General features: G+C 36.4%; 2 protein-coding genes across 2 annotated transcripts in view; both read left to right on the top strand.

The window, feature by feature from the left end:
- Positions 1-3,027, top strand: part of LOC147581840 (uncharacterized) — a 56,394-nt gene extending 53,367 nt beyond the window's left edge. The window contains exon 4 of the mRNA XM_086702962.1: positions 2,888-3,027. The gene's annotated coding sequence lies outside the window, so the exon portion shown is untranslated. The remainder of the gene's footprint in view (positions 1-2,887) is intronic.
- The window catches only part of TET2 (tet methylcytosine dioxygenase 2), a 96,272-nt gene continuing 79,295 nt past the window's right edge, over positions 2,894-19,870 (top strand). The window contains exon 1 of the mRNA XM_025922238.2: positions 2,894-3,032. The gene's annotated coding sequence lies outside the window, so the exon portion shown is untranslated. The remainder of the gene's footprint in view (positions 3,033-19,870) is intronic.

Below are 19,870 nucleotides of genomic sequence, written 5' to 3'. Positions count from 1 at the left end.
ACTCTGCAGAAGTTTGGCAATTCCTCAGAAGGTTAAATACGTAATTATCATATGACTCAGCAATTCCATTTCTAGGAATTCCACTTCTAAGAGAATTAAAAATGTATGTCCACACAAAAACTTACAAATAGTGAATACCCATGTTCAAAGAACATTATTCACAATAGCCTAAAGATGGAAGCAACACAAATGTCCATCTACAGATGAGTAGATAAAATGTGGTGTATACATATAATGGAAACTATTCAGCTTTAAAAAGGGAAGAAATTCTGACACATGCTACAACATGGACAAATCTTGAAGACATGCTAAATGAAATAGCCAGTCACAAAAGGGCAAATATACTTCTGCTTATATGAGTTACCTAGAATAATCAGATTCATAGAGACAAAAAGTAGAATTGTGTTTGCCAGGGGCTTGGGAGAGGGGAGACTGGGGAGTTCTTGATTTTTTTTTTTTTTTTTTTTGGTATATTTATTTTGAGAGAGAGAGAGAGAAAGTATGCATGAGCATGGGAAGGGCAAAGAAGGAAGGTGAGGGAGAGAATCCCAAGCAGGCTCTGCAATCTCAGTGCAGAGCACAGAGCCTGATGTGGGGCTTGAACTCACAACCTGTGAAATCATGACCTATGGTAAAACCAAACATTGGATGCTTAACTGAATGAGCGCCCCCCCAGGCACCCTGGGGAGTTCTTGATTCATGGGCAGAGAGTTTGAGTTCGAGAAGATGAAAAATTTCTAGATAAGGATGGATGGTTGCATAACAACAATAAGACTGCTTAATGCTACAGAACTATACACTTAAAATATGGTTAAAATGCTAAATTTTATGTTGTATATATTTGACCACAATATAAAAAGGCTTGTAAATGAATGTTCATAGCAGCATTATTTATAATAGCTAAAAAGTAGAAATAACCCAAATATCCATCATGAATAAAGTGTGGTATTCCTAACAGTGGAATATTATTCAGCCATAAACAGGAGTGAAGTACTGATTCACACTAAACATAGATCAACTTGAAAAAATTATGCTAAAAGAAAGAAACCAGACATAAAACAACCCACATTTTGAATGATTTTATTTATTTGAAATATCCAAAAGAAGTAAATACACAGAAACAGAAGGGGGATTAGCTGGAGGATGGATGAACGAGGACTGATTCCTAATGGGTAATGGATTTATTTGGGGAGTGATTAAATTGTTCTTGAATTTGGGTACCTGGGTGGCTCAGTCGGTTAAGCGTCCAACTTCAGCTGAGGTCATGATCTCACAGTTTGTGAGTTCAAGCCCCGCATCGGGCTGTATGCTGACAGCTCAGAGCCTGGAGCCTGCTTCGGATTATCTTCCCCTCTCTCTGCCCCTCCCCTGCTCATGCTCTGTCTCTGTCTCTCTCTCTCAAAAATAAATAGACATTTAAATAAATAAAATAAAATAAATAATTAAATAATTCTTGAATTTGATAGTGGCAACAATGGCAACTTTTTGACTGAAACCCACAGAATTGTACACTTTAAAAGAATTTTATGGCATGTGAATTATATCTCAATTTTTAAAAACTCAGTACACAACTTTTATGATGCCTTGTTTCTAAAGAAACAGCATGTCTGTAGTCTTGGCTTACTATTTCTAGCTATGGAATTGTGAGAAAATCAAGTGTCCTCCCTTCTTATTATGTAATATAGGGATAATAATAACTACCTCACCAGATGTTTGTGTTAAATGAGATAACATATGTAGTACATCAAGCACAGTGTCTGGCATTTACTAAGAACCCAGTAAATTTACTAGGACCCCTTGGGACATGGGCCTTCAACAGCTTTCAGTACTATTCCACATACTATTCCCAGATATTCCAGAAAATGGCCCAACTCATTTAGCCATTTATCACTAGTCTTTACATTCTGGCTCAAATCTGCCTCTTCATATTCTTCTAATGCTCCTTAATGGAAAGCCATCAGTCAGAATGGGCTTTTTAGTCTCCCTCAATTTGCTGCACTTTTTCTTGAAGCTGTGTCCTTGCCTGAAAACAATGCTCTTTCCCTGTTCCTGTCTTTTCTCTTTCACCCTGCCCTTAGAACTCAGGTGACTTTCTTCATGCATTAAACTTTCTCCCTTATTTAAATTCACGGTCATCTCTACTTTTGTAGCATCCAAGATTTTCACTACATGTTAGACTACTGAAGCCTCACTTGGTTATATTTTCAAAGCATGTGTCTTGTTAGGTGATCATATTAAAGTTTATATTCAATCTTTTGACTAATAAAATCCCTGAGCATGGGGACCACATGTTATAATGCTTTTACCTTTTTCATAGCATTTAGCACATTGGCTTGATATAGTATATTCTATATCAACATTTGCTATTTATAAGTTAAGTTAGTGTTGCATCTCAATAAGTTTAAGGCCTTAAATTAATGATTCTCACTCCTGGCAGCCCCTTAGAATTACCTGGGAAATAAAGCTTCATTTTAGCCCAGCACATCAGAATGTCTGCGCATGAGGCCTCAGCTTTTCCTGCAGGTGATACTATTGCAAACAAAGCTGAGAACCATTGGATTCAGTAGATGAAGTAATGAAGCCAGTAGGTCCCAAGACTAATTGATTATCATGATCAAGATATGAGAATTGCTGATTAGGCAGAGGTCCTGGGGACATTGCAAAGTCCTCTACAAATAACTAGTATTATATTATGGTGCATTTGGGAATTTTCACGGCTTTGAGAAATATCCTCCAGCCCTGAATTTTTTAACAGCCACTGGCTGTTAAAATATCCAGTTATGGACACCTATAACTTTTTAAACTTTACATAATAGCTTTCAGACTAGATGTACTTCTTGTTCCTTTTTGCCAACTTAAAAATACTCAAACTCTGTGTCTTTTCTAGGCTGGCCAACATCATCAGCAGACCCTCTCAAGATTGTCTACTCGCCCTTGCTCCTGTTGAGTTACCACCCTTGGAAGCAGGAGATGGGCTTTGCAGCAGCCAACAGGCCATGATCCAGGAGGAGCAGTAAGGGACAGAACTGCTGGTAAGACACTGGGGACAGTTGGTTCTTGGTTTCTAAGGAATATAAATTTATTCCTAATTTAATAGTCTCTCTTCTAACGTTCAACTCTAAATTTTTCTGTATTCCTTCAAATACCTTAATTATCTATGCTTTGGACATATGGGTTGGATTTTATGACCTATGAATTCCCTGAAGTTTTGTATTGACTTGTATGTTTGTATGTACATATGTATGTATGTGTATATATAAAATTTTCTGGAGAAAAAGAAGATTTTCATCATATTCTCAGTGTCTTTGAATTTAAAAAGAGCCATTCAAAAATAGCTATAAGCATGGAGAAACATGATATTTATAACCACTTGTCACACTATTTCTCCTCCCCATTTGTACCTCACTTATGGCCACTTTGTCTCAATTTGTTAGGACCAAAAAAAAACCTGATTATTTGTGGTGATTTGCTGACCAGAAAAATGAGCACCTACTAAACCTAGGCAGCCAGTTTTCATGATAATTTAGCTCCACCAAACTATCAGAGAACCAGAGTACACAGTGGCAGATACCAGGAGGGCCTATGTAATTTTTCACATGATTTTTCTGAAACTATAAATAGAGGTACTGACAGAGAGGGAGATACCAACTACTTTTTTCATCTACACTGATGTTAATAAAGATCAATTTGTTCTTAATGCCACTGACAGGCTAATGAGTGTCCCAACCTAAAGGTTATTTATCAGACCATCTGTATAGATAAACAAAAGTGAGGAACTGATATTTTTTCCAAAATATTTAACATGGACATCAGAATGAATTTCATGTATACCTTTGCCTGTACTATAAGTAAGTCAGTTAAAATTTCAGGGGCATTGTTGGAAAGAAAATGGAGGTTAAGTTAAAAAAAAAAAAAAAAAGAATGAGTCTTTTTTTTTTTTTCCTTTTGTAACTCTTTTAGCAGGTAATTCATTTTCAGTTTCACTGAATCTTGTTTATGCATTCAGCATAACAAATCTTCTAAAAGGCCTGTGTAGCTGTAATCTCTGCCCTCACTCTAGACGCCTGAAGATATAAGTATCCACTCTGCCACTTGATACTTCTTAGAGACTGACCTGGTGCTGAGAAATCCTTCCCAGTGTGTCCTCAGTTAAACTCCCATGATTCCTAGATGTTGCCATTTTCAAGACATAAGGCAAGTACATCTGCCTAGATTACCTCTCTGCTCTGGGAATTTTAAGTCACTTCTGTAAGGAAAAGAGAACTCAGCACTACTAACTCTCAGAATGAAAATTTTCCCCTTGCATGCTAATATTTTTAGCGTATTCATTGTCACTGAAAATAGACTTCCTCTTTCCCCTCTCATGCTGGAAAATCTTAGGTAATTATGAATAAAGCATTCTTTGCTTTTCCCCTCCTCCCGAAATGGATGCTTTACCTCTCACTGTGAGGACTGTGGCTACTCATTCTGTACTTGACCTTTACATGAGAACTGAGATGCATTTTGAAGATGGAAGTTTTACTTCTTTAGTAAAATCATAACAGAACTTTCCTCAGAGACAAAGGATAGGTAAGGAAGGAAGTGCAAAGTTTAGGGAAAAATGTAAGAGAAATTACTAACAAGAAAAGAAGAAATTAAAGTATTAGCTATTTGTAAGAGAGAGAGATTCCACAATTAACTCCCAGAAGAGGTCTTCCCTCAAATCCAAAGAAGAATATTATTTTGCATTTAGCTTTTTATAGTGAGATAAGCTTAGCCTGGGAGATATTTTCAGTGGTAAATAAACCTAGGACTTATTTTTAGTAATATTTATTAGCTTTGTGTTCTTGGAGAAATTATTTAACCTCTTTAAGTCCTGTTTTATTTGGCAAGGAGGAAAATAGGTCATAATAATAATGGGATTATATCCATATATGGATATATGTACATATGTAGATAATATATACAGGGCCTGGCAGAAGTAAATTCTAAATTTTATATTAGCAGTTGTTCATTATTATTAATGTTATTAATGTTGCTTTCAGTTTTAAATAATGAATTTAATCAAAATGTATTTCTTGAGCACCTGTCAGGTACCAGGCACTCTTTAGGAACTGGGGTATATTACTGAACAAAAAGGTAAAAGTCCCTGTCCTTGTTTAGCTTAGAATCTAGAGTGGTAGACATAAACAAGATAAATAAATAAAAATGTACAGCACATTAAATACCAAGAGGTGCTGGGGCGCCTGGGTGGCGCAGTCGGTTAAGCGTCCGACTTCAGCCAGGTCACGATCTCGCGGTCCATGAGTTCGAGCCCCGCGTCAGGCTCTGGGCTGATGGCTCGGAGCCTGGAGCCTGTTTCCGATTCTGTGTCTCCCTCTCTCTCTGCCCCTCCCCCATTCATGCTCTGTCTCTGTCTGTCCCATAAATAAATAAAAACGTCGAAAAAAAAATTAAAAAAAAAAAAATAAATAAATACCAAGAGGTGCTAAGCATGAAAAAATTAACACAGGAAAAGAAAATTGGAGAGATGGTGAGGTAGCAATTAAAGATGGAGTAGTCAGGAAAGACCTCATGAGAAGATTATTTTTTGAGTGAAAACCTAAAAACATAATAAGTATACAAACAGACCATAAAGTCATATGGGGAATAAAAAGGGAGAGGAGAAGGTCACAAAGACCTAGAGGAGTATAAAGTTTTCACAGAATGATTCAGACAGAACCAGAGGATTTTACATGGCCAAATCATATATCATCTGTAAGTGATATACCCATATAAGTGATATAGGTAAGAACTTTGGAAGTTCAAGGAATAGCAGGGTCCATCTAGACTAAAACAGTTAGAGGAGGACTTCACAAAGGATGATGGCAGATGGTGGCCTGGATCTTGAAAGATAGGAAGAAATTGGATAGTTGGCACAAGAATACAGACTTTCAGTTATAAGATGAAGAAGGTGTGAGAATCTAATGTATAATATGTTGTCTATAGTTGACAACACTGTATCGTATAATTGAAATTTGCTAAGAGAGTAGAAGTGTTTTCACAGGCTCAAAAAGGTAAACTATGTGAGGTGATGAATATGTTCATTAATTTGATGGAGGGTGAATCCTTTCACAATGTATATAAATAGAAAATCATCACATTGTGCACTTTAAAAATAACGCTGAAAGAAAATCTCCAAAGAAGAAGTTCTAATAAAAGTTATTGTTAGACATCACAGTTCCATAGCCCTCACACTATCAGCCATAAAAACAATAATAACAACAACAAACCAAATGGAGAATGACATCCTAGTGGAGAAGTAGAAGAGAAACATAAGATGTTTGAAATAAGGAGTGAAATAAGGATGTTGGCTTTGAGGGCAGGAGGGCTAGGCAAAGGACAAGGGGGAAGAAGGCAATGGGAGGCTATCTGGTATAGAGATGGCAAGTGGTGGGAAAGAAGCTAGAAAAGCAGGTGAGGCCAAATTTTGGAAAGCCCTAAGTCCAGGCTAAAGATTATTACGTGCCATCATACAAATAGCAAGGAGCAATGGAAGCAGGTGAGTAGAAAGATGCATTCAGGTCACTAACAATACAAGTTTAGCAGAGTACGGAGATGGCGGAAGTGGCTGAAGTGATTCAGGAGTGGGTTGAGAACATGGATTGTGATATTAGAGATAGGACTGAAAAAGGAAGATCGATTTGATAGGGAAAATCCTGAGGATTTGATCACTAATTGCCATTAGGAGATACAGAAGAAGAGTCAAAGGTTTCTCTACAGGTTTTAAAGGACCCATTAAGTGTCGGCATTAAAGGGAATAGGATATTAGGGCATATTGTGCATCTGAATTCATGGTGACTGAGGTGAGATAACCCACTGTAGGTGTCCTTAAAACTACTAAGGATAAAGTCCATGCAATGTTTGACAGGCTGAATTGAATTGCTAAGAGCAACTTTCACTGTGCATTGGAATCCATGTAAATATTAACTTGGCACAAAAAAAATTGCATGAGAATCTGCCTTTTTTCTTTTTACACCGAGCTGGATTAACAGAGAATCATAAAAGTGTTGCTCAAAAGTGGGCCATTAGATACCACCTTAGTCCAATTGGCTAATATTATGGCAGACTAAAAGTTACCCAGACATGACACATGACTTCCTAACGGTCATATCAATGACCGTTAGCTATTGGCAAAACCTGGCCCCAGGTGGCCATATTGAGACCTACTGCACCTCCCTGTCATCTGTAAGAAATGCTAGTGATTTGTATTTTGCCATCTTGTTTGTGGAGAAAGGAGTTAGAAGGTTTGGATTTGCCCATTAGAACTCTCTTGTAGCCATTCTTCTAATTAATATGGACATGTTCACTCTTTGTCACGAAACAGACCCTACTCATTTAGAAGCTTCATTCTTAGTCATCCTCTCCTACCTATCGTCATGGTTGATGTATCCTGATTGAAAAATAAGTCATCTTTCTATTTCATCAATAATTGGAAACAGAACACTTATCTCTAATATTGCATTTTTTTCTGTTTTATCTTTCAGAAGAAAAAATCACTTTTCTTATTTCAAACTTAAATCACCTAGACTTGAAAATTAAGACTCCAAGTGTCCTTTCCTTTCAGACCAGTTTTATGAACTGAAACCCATCATCCTTATTCTAACAAACCCAATTGATTTATCCATGGAGTCACAGGACTTTAAAACAAAAATAGATCCTAGACATCATCTAAGGCAGTTGTCTTCAAACGATTACTCTCCTACCCATCTGTTACTGTTTCCTTCTTTTTAATAAAATGTAATTATCTAGCAAGTGTGCAAAAGTGTATTTAAAGAAGGAAAATGTTTATTTTTCTATTTATAGAAATTTTATAGTAGTGCTACAATTCTTTGTTTCTTTACTCTCGCCATTATACATGGCACATTATGATACAAGTCATAACCATGTGAAAGCCTTATCTGGTATATATTTTAAGGCCCAGATTGGTCTCATTGTCTCTATGTCCCAAGAGACTGAATTATAGAAACTATTGACATTCTCATGGGATTCTGCTAAGAACTTTGGCAATCCCTGAATTCACAAATAGCACTGTAGCATTTTTTATTTGCATTAACGGCTATCCACATGTGACCAGTACTATGTGTTTAGAACGGGTAAGCCATGCTAAAATAGACTACACACTATGAAGGTTATTTTCACCATTCTTGTTTCAGTTTCCCCATCAAACAGTGAAGTATCAGTTGTCTCCATTGATCTCATAGGATATTTAAGCAGAAATGAAAGTCTTGGTGAAGACACTTTGTCTTCTGAAAGAAAGTTGCAATGCAAATAAAGACATTATTAATGTTTACCCATATTTACAGATGTTAATCTGACCAAAGCTTTTTCTCAAAATGTGAAATAATGTAGTCTACTCTTATCTATGGGGGAAATGTTCCAAGATCCCCAGTGGATGCCTGAAATTGTGGATGGTACCAAATCCTATTATATATACTGTCTTTTCCTACACATACATACCTATGATAAAGTTTAATTTATAGACACTGTAAGAGATTAACAACAACTAAAAATAGAATAATTATAACAATATACTGTAATAAAAGTTACATAAATGTACCCTCTCTCTCCTTATTGTACTATACTCACCCCTCTTCTTTTTGTGATGATGTGAGAAGATAACATGCCTATAGGATGTGGTGAAGTGAGGTGAATGACGTAGGCACTATGACATAGCGTTAGGCTACTACTGACCTTGTGACCATAAGTCAAAAGGCAGATCATCTGCTTCTCGATCGTGGATGACCGCCGATAACCAAAATCGCAGAAAGTGAAACCACTGATGGGCAGGGGAGGGGCGGGAGCGAGGAGCCAGACTACTGTAATGTGTTATCTTGGCTTTTTTAATGTTGAGAAGATTGGGAGAACAATTAATGGGTTTCTTGGAGAATCTGTGATCGTATAGTTAATGTTGTATATGTGTGTAGCAATTTTGTAATTCTCAAAGGCATGCACGGTCCTTGAATTTTGCTGGGGGTCTGGAGGGACTTTAAGGAAAAGAAAAAACGTTGGCCATCTTCTCAAGATCTTGAATCTCCTCCATACTCACGCATGTGTACACACACATATTCACGTAACATCCTTCCTTAAATCCCCCTAGCCAGCTTGCTTCCTACTTTATTGAGAATATTGAACTCATTGGGGAAGAACTTCTGCTTTTCTTTTCCACCCATACCTCTAAATCCAGCATATCCGTAACTTTTACCTCTTTTCAGAATTTGCTCACTTTTTCCATGAATTAATCATTTCCTGATTGTTCCTTCTGCTTCTATCCCTTTTTTTTTTTTTTCTGATGGTCAATTTAAAGTGTCCCAGTATGCTCATTCTTAAGTGCATATCTAACCATGTACACTCTTCCTTAATGCCCTTTGATGGATACCCACTGTTAAACTTTGCTAAAGCAGTAGGAAGCTCCCCCCAATGCCAACCCACAAAGTTTTTAAAATTATAATGGAATTCTTGTGGTCCATGCAGAGACAGATGCAATGTGGGGGTTCTTGGGGTCACCTACTTACCCCCTCTTTAGCTAGTGTGGCCCAGAACAGCTCTGTGAACCCCTGGTACCTAAAATACTCAGTTTGGAAAACAGTTAGCCTACAGAAAATAGACTGTGCACTTGATATCCCTATCTGGTTCTTAATTACTCGTCAACCTCCATGTCACCATATTGTCCCTCAGATTCTGTGAGGTAATTATTCCTAACTCTTTATATGTCTTGAACATAACATTATATTTTACACATTCAAGCCTTGGTACTGGCTGCCCCTCTCCTCCCCCTTTTCCATAAAGACCCAGCTCAGGTTTCTCATCAGCCAAGCCTCATATTTGTAGCACTCGTGTTCCTCAAACACCATACTTACTGTAGTCATTTGTGTCTATTTCTCTACAAACTGAAATCTCTAGGACAAAGATTGTGCCTTATCTTCTTACTCCTAAGAGCTTGCAGTGTCTGGTTACATAGTAGGCACTCAATCACACTCTTCAGAGTGTGGGGATGGGAGGCAGGGAGGTAAGTTTCAAGCTCTGAAACGAGGAAGGTGAGTAGCTGGAACTTGACATAGCAATATCATATACAAAATTAACATCGTTTCAGAGCTTGAACCCCAGACATACTCAGTTGTAACTAACACCTGTGTAAGTAACATTTGATGCCTGAAATATACCGCCCTGCTGCAGAATCCTACCCAAATTAAATGTATTACTATTGGGATTTGTGCTTTTGTTGGCTATTTTGGGAGACTTTAGGGATGTATTCAGTATTCTAATTCCAGTAGTCTTTTATTATTATTATTATTATTATTATTATTATTATTATTATTTTAATGTTTATTTCTGAGACGGAGAGAGACAGAGCATGAACGTGGGAGGGGCAGAGAGAGAGGGAGACCCAGAATCAGAAGCAGGCTCTAGGCTCTGAGCTGTCAGCACAGAGCCCGACGCCCGGCTCGAACTCACAAACCATGAGATCATGACCTGAGCCGAAGTCGGTCACTCAACCGACTGAGCCACCCAGGCGCCCCCTAATTCCAGTAGTCTTGATGAACATAAATGTTTCACCCTAGGAAGAGAAATTTGAAAGCTGTTGTAGATGATATTTAATGTTTATTGGGTGATAATTTTAATGAATATATACACTCAAGCCCTTGTTCAGTAAAAAAACGTGAATTCAGGAAATGTTTTGAAAATTTCAGAAAGTTTAGTTGCTGATAGATTTTTTTATCTAGCAGTTTTTTGTTTTGTTCTGTTTTTCAGTCTCAGGGAGGAGGAGAAAAGTGGTCAGTGTACTTTACAGTATAGGCTCTATGGGAGGCCATATGTTTGGCATTGCTGTCCAGGTGCTTTGTGGTATTAGGAGGACATAGCTGGGATTGTATGCAAGCTCGCAGGGCTGAATCAATATGCTAGATCTCTAGAGAGCATTTTTGGAAAGATTTTTGAGCTCCAGGTTCTCTAACCAAAGAGTAAAGTGATTTTTTAGAATCCATAGCTTTTCTAGATTGTAGGAATTCATAGAAGAGAGTAAATAATCTTCTCAATTAAAATGCAGAATTGAACACTTAGAATTTTAAATGTATTTCACCTAGAACAAAAAAATATGTAGCCTTGTGTCATATTTATTAAAAGTATACAGATGGTCTCAAAAAGGTTTTATTTCTCTTATTCAGTTTCATACTTTCTGAAAGTAAAATGTACTAGATGTCTTTGTTTAATTTGTACTTCAGTTGTCCAAATTTTCATTTTCAAAAGTTCTACCTTCTCAAGGTGAGTCACTTTTTAGACATTTTAAAAACTGAGATTGCTATGATGGTTATTCTATTAGTCTTCCTAGAGTAGCAAAGTAGTAAAACATATTTGAATGAATGCTTAGTACATAGTAAGTATTTAATAGTTTTTGGTTGAGTGAAGGGGTTATGATCATATAGGAAAGAAGATAATATCAAAATATTTTTTTAAAAACTTTAATTTTTATTAATGATGTAGAAGAGACTTTTCTTCATTAACATGGGTCATATAACTGGAATATATCATAAAATGCCTACTTTAAATCTTTATTGAGGCCAGTTAAGGCAGAAAGGGGGAGAGAAGTGGCCAGAAGATAAAGAGGGCAGTTTACTTAATTTATGTGACTCAAAATATTTACTAAGTTTGTAATTTACAATTGCAAATTTTGTAAAATTACAAAATTGCTATTACTGTCAACTGAGAGAAAAGTTATGTATTTTAAAAGCTCAAAGAAAATGATTATTTCCTCTCATGCCGTGCAGGAATCTTCTTTTTTTTTTTTTTAACATTTTATTTATTTTTGAGAGAGAGAGAGAGAGAGCACACAAGCAGGGGAGGGACAGAGAAAGAGGGAGACATAGAATCTGAAGCAGGCTCCTGGCTCTGAGCTGCCAGCACAGAGCCTGACACAGGGCTTGAACTTGAGAACTGTGACATCATGGCCTGAGCTGACCATGAGATCATGACCTGAGTCACTCAGGTGCCCCCGTGTAGGACTCTTCTTTATTGCCTTCCTAGAAAGGACTAATCTAGCACCTCATTGGGTTCTTCTAATAATGGTCCACTCAATGATTTAGTACATTTTTAGAAAATTTCACTTGTCTAGTGTCATGCTGAGCTACAGTCTACATTTGGTACAGAATGTTGGATCCCTTTTTCATACAGAGATCCCTTAAAGATTAAACTTTGGTGTTGGGTATTTCAGGTACCATCAGATGATCCTAGGGTTCCCCTATACTTCTCTGGGTGCTGTACCTCTATCAGTCTAGTCCTGAGGCACGCTTGCTTTCTTGCCCACCAGACCACTCTGCCCCATCACACTGAAGCTACAACATACTTTTCATCACACAAGCAGCTGATAAGCCAAATCTCTCCCATTGAAACTTTGTGACTGTGATGGTCTAAATCAGTGTTGAAGGTTTTAACACTTAATTCATTAAATTCCATTTTCTTACTTTTAGTTCCTCCTTTAAGCCTAGGCAAATTTATGAAAATCTGTTTCCATTCCATTTATTGTTTATAAACACATGCTCCCTTCTGTCCCTTTCTCATTTCCTCCATACATTTCATGAGGATGACTTCTGTGTTGTCTTTGATATTACTGATTTAAATTTTGATATAATTTTAAGTGGATAATCATTGAGAGAACAAGACATATGTTTTTAATTAAAATCTTACTAAAATTTAGAATACTTCTTATTCATGCACTCTTCCCCTAGCCTTCCCCCACCTTGTCCACCTTTCCTAAACAAAGGACAAATACTGAATTGGCCTGGCCTTACTGGAGTCATTTTAAGGACTTTGTTTAGTGAGTTGGACACAATTATGAATCATGAACCTAAGGATGTATTAGAAGGTAGGCTTGAGGGCACCTGGGTGGCTCAGTCTTGGTTAAGTGCCAGACCCTTGATTGAAATTCAGGTCATTATCTCATGGTTGGTGAGATCTAACCCACATTGGATTTTCTCTCTCTCTCCTCTCTCTCTCTGCCCCTCTCTGCCCTCTGCGCCTCTCTGCTCTCTCTCTCTCTCTCTCTCACACACACACACACACACACACTCTCTCTCTCTCTCTCACTCACTCATACTCTTTCAAAATAAATAAACTTAAAAAATAAAAATAAGATAGGCTTGAACATGTAGAAGCAATTTTCTCAGTTCTGAATTTGTGGTTCCGTTTACCTTTGCTTAGGAAGAGGGAACATACTGTTCCATTGGTTGTGCAGATAATGCATTTTTCATCTTTGATCCATTGATAGACTTAATTTTCCATATAACCAATTTATCAGGAATAGCAGCTAATACACCTGATAATAGATCATAGAAACCTGAGAATGTTTGATCTAAGTCACATTAGAATATGAGGGTCAGAATGATATAATAAGCACAACTGGCAAGGATATGAAGAACTGTGAATTTGTTTTTAGAGGACATTAGAACTGATGTATTTAAGCTTTAAACTTCCACTATTGTTTCCCTAAGCATCAGTTCATCATTATTTCTATTTGGGAAAATTCCTTCAAGAGTTTTGTCAACATTGGAAAAGGGATGTTTATATATAAAAATATCTGCTAACTCCCTACTCTTTATATGTTCACTCAACCACAATCTAATTACCTTTATACTTTTCATTTACTTCCTTTCTGAGAACACTGCTTCTTCTTTGTCTGATATGAATACACACACACACACACACACACACTTTTTTTTAACACCTAGGTCACACTTTTAATCAAAAAGAGAAAGAAGGTTGACTTCACTGGGATGCTGTTGTTGTGTTTCATGTTCATGAGATAATTGTCTTGAGACAACTTGATTGAAATACCTGTTGATGAATCCTATACCTAGAAGATTGAGAAGAATTGTCTTTAAAATCAGTTTTTCTTGGGATGAGCACCAGGTGTTGTATGGGAACCAATTTGACAATAAATTTCATATTAAAATAATAATAATAATAATAATAAAGCAGATACATTAGGGCAATGTGAAAGAACAAACGTGGGCTTGAGAAGTCCCTTTGTGTAAGAAGGCTCAACCCAATAAATTGGCTCAGGAAAAATCATTCTAAAAAAAATAAAATAAAATAAAATCAGTTTTTCAGCTGAATCATTTAAGTACTTACAAATCAAGAGTTTGATTTGGAAACATTACATTCAATATATTTTTAAAAGTTGGATAAATTTCCCTTTAAAACAAAATCACTTCTCCAAAAGAGGCTCCATTTTTTCTCCCAAATACATAATGGAGAAGAAAACTTTTCCTATTGAAATGATTCATACTAATATATATTGCTTGCTCTATTGTTTAATGCAAGGTATGTCTTAAAAATTTTGTTGGACGTGTAAGTATATTTTCATGTATTCATAATAAATAACAGATGTGAGGCAAAAAAATAAAAGATTTAAAAATGATAAATAATGTGTGCATTGGTGCTATGCTGGTTTCTGTTCCCATTGCAGTGCTCAGTAGTTTTCTGCAGATAAAATTATCAGTTGATAACATTTAAACCAGGCACTTTAGTAAGTGCAGGTATTACTTATTTATGAGCTTTTTTTTTTTTTAACTTAATTTTACTGAGGGGGTTTCAGGACTACTAATCATGGATTATATGAAGCAAAGTATAAAGCAATAGAAGGTCACCTCCAAGTTGGGGATAGAGTTGAATTCCTGCCAATATAGTTTACTGTGGTATTATTAACAGGACACCTTCATCCAAAATCTTTACATTACCAACTCCTGCCCTCCAGATCTGTGTGACCATGGAAACTGCTGCATATTTTGTGAGATAACACTGTCCCCCAACTTCATTCCTTGATATATTTTGAACATAGATGTATGTCCAATGAACTAGTTCCCAGAGAAATATATGAATGAGTACATACACACACACTCTCACACACACACACACACACATATCTCTTCAAACTTTATTATTACAGAAGATTTGCAAAAACTGTGGATAAATAGCATATATTAATCTTACTTAATGGATGGATGATGTTGAAAGTAATATGAAAACCAAATTAATTCTGTTTTTCCTAGCCCTTGCCTTTGAGAAGCCTGAGTGTTCTGGGAGGTAGGCTGACTGCTTCAGGGTAAGCAGGTGAATTACTGGTTGCATTGAGTCCACCTCTCAGGTGCTCTGAATGCTTATGTAATAACTTTCTACCCACTGCTGCACACAACCTCCATTTAAAAAAGTCTGTAATTCAGTTTTTTCTTTTTAATCTTTTGTTATACACTGATACATTGTTATTAAAGAAATTATTAAAGGAAACACTTTTCTAATTACTCATTGTTCTCAGATACCTTAGTGATTGTTTTTCATCTCTGAAATTCTGTTTTCCTTAAAGGCAATAAATCTTTTTTTGTCCTCTTGTGAGTGATACTTAATATTTTTAGTACCATCATAACTTTAATCAATCAAGGCCATATTAAGCCCTTATTTTGAACCATATTTCTACTTTTTGTTATGAAGCTTGGGTGTTTTTTTTTCTCCATTATTGATAATTTATTGAAGAGAAAGTACCACCCTTCATGTTCTGTTGTTTTGTATAGGATTACTGACAACAAAATAGGGGACACAATATTAACACCATAAAGAGTTTATGGTGAAGAAATGGAATGGTTGTGAACTATAGCAGGCAAAATGAAAATTTAGTAAATGCAAATGTTTTCTGGACCAAAGCAGAACACGAGTCAAGAAACGTATCAAATATAATTGGATACCTGGCCAAATATTTTTTTAATGTTTAAGAAGGGTCAGTGAAACATTTGAATTGCATAGTCTTCCCAATAAGCTGAAAATGACCTAATGATGTTTGAGCTCCTGAAGTACTTGAACTTCTCTTTTATTCTTATTATGATCCCTAATACTGTGCTTGGAACATGGTAAGTAATCAATAAATGGTTGGCAGATGAATAATGATTATCATTGATTTACTAAACAAGGAAGAGAGTTGGGAAAGTGCTATCTATCAATATCAAGTTGTTTACTTTGGAACATTTTATGTGAGATTAGGGAGGAAAACAAAAGTGAGCCATATGACTGTGCTATCCTAAGAATTACTTCCATTCTTACATGGAGCCCCATAGAAATTTATATTTGGCCTATATAATTTCACCAGGGTACACAAAGCACCAAATTAGTTTAGAAGATAGTTGGAAAAGGATGCAATAGGAGAGGGTTTTAAACTGTGGATCTATTGGAAAATAATCTTGTTTCTAAGTTTTTAAAATCCTCAACAATACTGTGAATAGTTGGGAAGTAAATGTGCTTTGTGTCAGAGAAAGGTCTTTGTATATATTGATTAGAGTATTAGCACATTTCATCCCACAGAAAGGATTGTCTGGCTTTGGGAAACACACCTACCTGAACTCTTAATTATAGTAGTGACGCTGACAAGCAGTAGGCAATCCCAGAAAGAGCCAGAGCCATGATTAAGGATGTTGAGGAAACGTCTTGGGCATGATTTGAGTGAGTTTTAATTACAGTAAGAAATACACAACCTCTATGAAGTCATTTCCAACTCCTTGAGACAAATTTAGCCTTTCTTTTCTCTATCTCCAAAGCATGCTGTATAAAAATCTATTTGAAAGCTTACCACACTATTTCCTTAAGATGTTTCAAGTATCTCTCTCTCTTCCTCAGGAACAAGAATGTTGAATGCTTAGTACATACAAGGCACTTAATATTCAAATGAATAATGGGCTACTATTGCCTAAAAATACAGACACCATGTAATAGCAGGTATGCAGCTGATAGAATAAAGTGCTCTCAGTCATTCAGAATAGTTTACTTGTGGAGAGATCTCTGGTAATCCTTTCTTTTTCTGTGCTTTTTAAAATTTAAACAGCATTAGAGTTACATATTTCTTGGAAAATTGAAAGAATGTGATTGTGAGAACATTTGAGCCCTGGTCTATTTGCCAGATAACAATTTGTGAAGTTTAAAAATTGTATTCCAAAGATATAAATTTATTTAGGCTTTATACCTTCTTAGAGCTTATTTTAGCAGTATACACTTTCCTGTAACACCATTCAGTCTCTCCAGGTTTTCTAATTTGTAGACATAGCACCTCTGTCTACACTTTTATGTTTTTTTTTTTAATTACCTTAGTGATTTTTCTACCCACTGTATTCCTTTTCTTTTCTTTTTTTTTCACTGTATTCCTTTTCAAAGAATTTACTGTTGGATTTATTCATTAAACCAACTATGTATGTTTTTTTGTTATATAATGCTCTAATTATTGTTAATTACTTTTCCCTTCTTTGCTTAAGTTTCTGTTATTTTGTTTTCCTAAATTATTGGGTTAGAATGCATATGTCATTTATTTAATTCTATATTGTGTTGTCTATAAAAGATTTTAAAGCTCTGGTTATAATTTGGCTATAGCTCATGTATTTCAAGATGTGCTGTATTCATTACCTTTTTTTTTTTTTATAAATTCTTTTAAAGTTTTCATTTCTTCTTTGAGCAAAATGTTACTTAGAAAAAGAAACAAAAATCTCTTCAGCTTATTCTCTACTTGACTGATTTTTGCAGTATTAACTCTGTGGGATTTTTTTTTCTTCTTTTAATTCTGTTTTATATTTTGCTGTGGAATTATGTTACTGGGCTCTATTTCTCTTCTTCATTTCAGCCTGTTTTCTAATTTAATCATCCATCTGTTGTTTCAAAGAGTACCTGTGAAAACTTCCCTTGGCAGGACAAGGCACAGATCTACGGTTTATTTCTAGAACATAAGCAAATCATTTCTGAAAGCATGCTCTTCAGCTACTATTGAGTAATATGTTAATTTTTTTTTTTTCATTGAAGTTCTGGTTTTTTTCATAGGCACTGTTCTGGATTTGTCTCCCCCCACCCCACCCCCACCCCCCATACATCCTTGAAGGAGAGCTGATTCACCTAATACCACAAAAGTGTGATAGTATCTTAGGCTGTTCAAAACATCAAAACATTCTTTAACTAGGACATTTAGTACATTATCACTGCAATTTCTTTTTATATTTGTTGAAAATATTGCTTAAGAGTTCAGCTCCCCCTGCCTGCCAATCTGTCTTTGTATTTCTCTTTCACTTTGTCGCTAGTCCAGGTTTATAATTTGGTTTGTCTGATCTTCCTTCCTTCCTTCCTTCCTTCCTTCCTTCCTTCCTTCCTTCTTCCTTCCTTCCTTCTTTCCTTCCTTCCTTCCTTCCTTCTTTCCTCCTTCCTTCCTTCCTTCTTCCTTCTTTCCTTCCTTCTTTCCTTCCTTCCTTCCTTCCTTCCTTCCTTCCTTCCTTCCTTCCTTCCTTCTTCCTTCTTTCCTTCCTTCTTTCCTCCTTCCTTCCTTCCTTCCTTCCTTCCTTCCTTCCTTCCTTCCTTCCTTCCTTCCTTTAGTGCTTTAGCCCACTTAGTTGGGAATAGCTCTATCCCTTTGGACCCCACTTTCCCCAGTGAGCCCTACCAGTTTAGGAAATTGAGCACTCCTTTCCAAGTGAGCCATTCTAAATGAGAAGCCAGGTTAGAAAAGAATCCTGCCACCCACAGGTGTTCTTTTTGGTGAGTTTGTGCATATTTCCTTTCCCTGGGCTGCTTTGTGGTTAAATAAGACATGCCTATTTCCCCAAAGCCTCCCTCACCCTTAGCTCTTGCTCCTTTGCATTAGGAGGGAACATTTGGTTGAGAAGACTATTACACAGTACGCCTGTCACAAGAGCTTGTAGCTCAGAGAGAGATATCACATCACTGGTTTCTGTTGTGTTTCCAGTTTCGTCTCAGCTGTGGTACCAGGGTGGAGAGCTTCAATTACAAACTCTCCTTCTCTCCTGTTAGCCCTGTCTAACCTCAACCCATGCCCTCCAAATAAGGGGTACTGGGGCAGTCAGCTAGGGTTTTCTTTATTTTCCACAGCTGGCTTAGGAAGAGGGACTATGATTTGACTCTTAGTGAAGTTTCTTAATATGGATTCATTTGCAATTTATCCAGAAATTCCTCAAACTTCCTGCCTCTCAGCTGGCAGTGTTCCCTGGTATTTTAGTGCTGATGCAGGATGTTTTCCAGTTTTTTGTTTTTCTTTGATCTCTTCAATCATTCACTAGGAAGAGGGCTTGGATGTCTGCTCTTATGTTACCGTTTCTCTACAAGTCCTCCAGCCTAATTTTGTTCATGAACGTGATGAAAATTAGCTCCTCAGATGGATTTAATATTGGATGCTGCTTTCAAGGAAATTCAAAATAGAAAGCAGGCTTTCAAAAAAAGAGAATAAATTATCAGCCAGTCTCACAAGGACAAAAATAAGCCAAATCTTATGAAACAGGTTTTGGAGTAAAAATTTTTTTTCTTTTTTTTTTTTTTTTTTTTTTTACAATTCTAATTTAAGTTGAACTCTTCAAATGAAACTGAAGAGCTAAAAACTTTAACTCATAAGCATTCTAAGCATTAATTTCTGGGAATCTGTAAGCTGTCTGGAAATTTTACATAAATTTTGCTAGGAAGAGGGGACCAGTTGCTTTCAGGATTCTCAACAGGATCTCAGAGCTTAGGAACTAATGCTGAACATGCATAAGAAAATTAAGGCCAAAATTCATTACCTTATGAGTTTTAGTTTGGATAATAAGCCTAATTCCACAAGAGATTGCTTTAGCACCAACATGAAAACTTTAATCATGAAAACTCTTTTTACTATATAAAAGGGGAGTAAAGAACTGAAACTGGAGTGCAGAAAGCTGGATTTGCTATGATTTGAAGTACATCCAGAATAATCCACAGATTTTAAACAAGATCCTGTATTGCGTCGTTTCTCTGGTATGCTGGAGGAGGAAGGACAAGGGGGTTTTAAAGACAAGTGGAGAGCATGTTCAGTTTCTTT

The sequence above is a fragment of the Puma concolor genome, chromosome B1 (genome assembly GCF_028749965.1).
Source record: "Puma concolor isolate L17-30 chromosome B1, mPumCon1.1.hap2, whole genome shotgun sequence".
Lineage (NCBI taxonomy): Eukaryota > Metazoa > Chordata > Mammalia > Carnivora > Felidae > Puma > Puma concolor.
Note: the sequence above shows the minus strand (reverse complement) of the source record. Positions and strands in the feature narration are given on the sequence as shown.